Here is a 4,566-nt window from a genome sequence, read left to right on the forward strand (position 1 = left end):
ACTAGTTGAGTACTAGTCTTCTTCCACCTACTTAGGAAGTCGGTGAATCCTTCTTTGTCATTTTGGGTAAGAACCTCTAGAGTACGCATGTTGACTTGGATCTCGGCATTATCCGCATATTGTTTAGAGAACTCGATTGCGGCGTCTTCCCAAGTAGCGACCTTCTTGTGATCTAAAGTGTAGAACCATTGCTTCGGGATGGTGTCAAGAGATGAAGGAAAGATCCTTAAGAACATCTCGGGTTTGATGCCTTTGATAGACATGTAATCCTTGAAGGCACGGATGTGGTTCAAAGGGTTCTCATGCCCTTTGAACTTAGGGATATCCGTCATGCTAAAGTTAGTTGGCAATTTGGAATTGACGGCTTCATACTTGCGATTGTTTTCCCTATAAATGTCATCCCCTTTAAGGTACATCAATTGCTCCTCTAGGTATTGGAGTCTTTTCTCACTGCGATCGTCCCTATGATAGGATTCTCATCCCTAGACTCGTCATCGGAGTAACGTAGTACTTCACTTTTAAGGGGAGGCAACCTTCCCTCTACATCAAAGATACGGCCTTCGATGAGTTCAAGGCGGTCACAGGTTTGGTTTTGGGTAACTTGCATTTGGGCTAGCTCGGCTAGGATTCGATCATTACTATCTTGAATTTGTTGGAGATTCGTTTCATCACTTGATCCGGGCATCTTGGAAACTGGATAAGAGATCGACGAATCAAAACACGCTCGACCATTCTATCACACTTGCTAAAAGAGGAAAAGTTTTGACTCGTGAAGTGGGTGTGTGCCACTTGTGTTGAGTGAGTTTTGAAGAAAGACAAGGTCTTTGAAAATGTGTGTCCTAGTCAACTGTAGTGTAGTTGTAGGAGTGGACTCGAAGTGAGGTTTTGAAATGGGCTTGTGGCCCGAATTTTGACACGACAAACGGACAGAGTTTTGACCGGATTTTGCGCTAATTGAAGGCCTTTTTTTCGAAATTTTTGTTTTGAAATTGGGTTTTGATTTTTGAAAATTCGTCATGATTTGTTTAGAAATGGTGATCACGTAAGGTTTACGCATTTATACAAGCATTATAACGGGATGCTGAGTGCATTTAGAAGGGTTTTGGTTTAAAGGGTGGGTTGCCATACCGAACCATCAAACCCGAAGTCTGTGGAGAGGCTCGTGCCAAACAAGAGTAAGGCCGATTCCTAGTCCATTTCCTCAAGTAGTGAAGGCCCTTGATACAAACAAGAGTAAGCATCATGGTATGGATGACGTCAATCGCTATCCATCCTTAGGCCCAAATAAGAATTAGGACCGTTTAGACGGGACGATTGGTCGAATGGGTTGGGTTGGGCCTAGGAAGGCCGAATAAAACGGTCTAGGAAGACCGAGTTATGAAAACCGACAATTGTCTTGTACAAACTATTCCCTAACCTTGTTCAAGTTTCACCCTAGCTACACGTAAGTGTATTATCCCCAGCGGAGTCGCCAAACTGTGGACAGCGGGCCGCCCACGGGGGCGCTTGGTGAAGGTCGAAAACAAGCATTTGCATTTTTGTATGGAGTCGCCACCAATTTTTATGGGAAATTGGAACCGTTCGAATACCTCGTGTCATGTCAAGACACAAAGTAGTGACATGAACACTAAGCAATCGTTACCCTTAGCATTCTATGTCTAGAATGACTATCGTGGATGCCAATGAACACGGGTGCTCACGGAGATCTGGAGTAAGGGGTGAGGGTACGTATTAGGATGCTCTTTTGATCGAACACCTAATCCCGCCCGCCTCGATAGCGGCCTCTACTAATGATTAGGGAAGTTGTCTATACTCGATATATCGTCGGCTATATGCGTGCAATGCAACATCCAAGTTTTAATCCTAGCATGTGAGAATTAATACTAAGTCGATAGACAATTAATTAGCATACAATTGGGTCGAAGTAGGATTTAATGCCCATTTACATGTGAAAACATACAAATGATAAAAGAAATACAATAACCATAAATTACAATAATGAAAATTACATTAATTACAACGGAATAGGCGATTTATGTCGAAAATACCTTTAAAACGGATAATTTGAGAAAAAGGAATAAAAGAATGAAAGAAATAATCAAATAAACTAACGAACAGGAATTAGCGTGATATTACGAATAATAGTTAATGATACGTAAGCTAAACAAACTAGGTCAAGGCAGAAACGGAGTTCAGGGACAGAACTCGGCCAGGAACGGGCGCAGCAGAGCTGCGTCCTTTGGAATAGGCGCAGCAGACGCTGCGTCTGTTCCTTGACTCAGTTCTGGCTGTGAAGCCGTATTTGCAAGCCATTAATGTTGATTGGTGATTTAAAGGATCAATTGATGATTTTTACTCGGATGAAAGTGATTAACATGTTATTTAACATATGAATGGGTCGTGAAAATAGTAGAACATGAATGAGACGGATGCAAACGGATTAATTACATGATGAAATAATAATAGAAGTGAAAAATATTAATGAGTCCTCTATTGAAATCAATTAACTAAGTTAGATATGATGATATATGACGAATATGCAATGAACATATGAAAACTATATCAAGGACGAATTCCAGAAACCGAATATGGATAAATTGAATCTCTACAACCCGGAATTGAATTTAATGACGAAAACCCGCAAATATGGATTACTCGGGATTTAAGTCGGATTTATGACGAATTAAAACATGCTAATGATGATGAATAATACATGTGAATTATTAACGTGATATTGTGACAAAGAATTAACAAGAAACAAACGAAACAAGTAAAAACACGAACGAATTACAGAGAACAAAGGAAGAAGAAAGGAAGCAGGATCTGCGGCAGCCTCACGAAGAGGCGCAGCAGGTACTGCGCTCCTTCGACGAGGCGCAGCAGTTGCTGCGTCCTTTCTCAACGTCTGTCTACTGGAAATCCGTAAAAAGAGATTTTTAACAAAGGGTTTTAGAAATCGGTTTTAATTAGATGTTTTCGACATAAACCTTACAATTGATACAATAATTAAAATACAATAAATAAAAGAGAGATTTACACCCTCAGACTTACATGTTGACGAAACGAGAAGAACTAAGATATCGATTAGTGATGCTCGACGCGAATGCAAAGAAAGTGCCCTCGTAAGAGGAAAACGATTAAGACAAATTGATTAATTAAGTTGATTGATGTGTAGTTGATCAAATTGGTCGGTCATGCAAACGGGGAGGCTGGTACTCAGAAGGATCCGAGCTTACGTGGTCGAAAGTTCAAGCACGTAGACGCCAAAAAGTAAGAACAAAGTATAGAATGCAAAGGGAGAAGAGAAGGGCGGACACTCGCGTGAGAAATATGAGGAGCGAAGGCTCCTATTTATACTAATCACGTGAAGGAATTAGGGTTTCGGAGACTCTTTGGAAGTGAATCTCGGAAAGATATGAAAAAGATACGTAAAACATGCAGAGAAGGGCCTGGGAAGAGGCGCAGCAGCCACTGCGTCTCTTGGAAGAGGCGCAGCGCCTGCTGCGTCTATTCCCAGGAGGTTTCCTCCTGCTGAAGAAAGATTCCCGCGTTTGAGTTATGGTAGGACGGAAATAATTCGATTATCTTATGAATATTACGGGATATTATTTGAGAAAAGATAAAATTTGTGAAATATGGAATAGAAATATCCGGAACATTCCAGAATATTCTGACTCGGGATTTAACGGTTATCAGAAAATATAGACGGTTTTTTACCCGGACTCCGAATGTACTCTAATTACTGCCAAAACGACCGTATCGGTGCGTAGATGACATCTAAGAGGTAGACATTTAATATTTGAGCAATCACTTGACGATAATCTTACGAACTGTCACAAATCGTTCCGCGTATCAAACATGCGGCCCAATCATCACCGGGTGGTTTGCGGGAGGTGCATAAATGAGGTATCTACAGGTGCCTAATTGATACAGGCGCCTACAAGAACAGCATGTTCAGGGAATGCTTCCTCAATCTCGGTCTGAAGATTGAGGACCTGAGCCCCTGCACTAACCCACTATACAACTTCTCTGGGGCCGGCTTGGTACCCCTGGGGTCAATCAAATTGCCGGTGATGTTTGGCCAAGCAGATGCGGCCAAAAATGTTTGGTCTGAGTTCGTGGTTATTGATGGTTCGTCCGCCTACAATGTCTTAATAGGCCGGGTCACTTTGAGCGAGGCCGATGCTGTAATGTCTATCCGGGCCCTGACTTTGATGTATGTCTCGGACCGGGGGGAGGCACAAAAGCTCGTCTCAAAGGACGAGAGAGACGAAATTGTCAATGTCCAAATATCTGTCAGAGGGTGTAACATGCAATCCCTCAAAGTGGCGAAGAAATCAGAGAAGGGGAAGAGCCCATCCTTACGACAGGAGGGTGATCCGATGAGCACCAACAACGTCAGCATGGTCGAGGGAGCCGAGACCGAAGAAATAGAAATTGACCCAGGGCGCACCGTAACTGTCGGTGTGAGCCGAGAGGTGATCGTTCACAAGCTGCTGAGAAAGAATAAAGACGTCTTCGCGTACTCAATTGCCGAGATGCCAGGCGTGAGCCGAGAGGTGATCG

The sequence above is a fragment of the Silene latifolia genome, chromosome 2 (assembly GCF_048544455.1).
Source record: "Silene latifolia isolate original U9 population chromosome 2, ASM4854445v1, whole genome shotgun sequence".
Classification (NCBI taxonomy): domain Eukaryota; kingdom Viridiplantae; phylum Streptophyta; class Magnoliopsida; order Caryophyllales; family Caryophyllaceae; genus Silene; species Silene latifolia.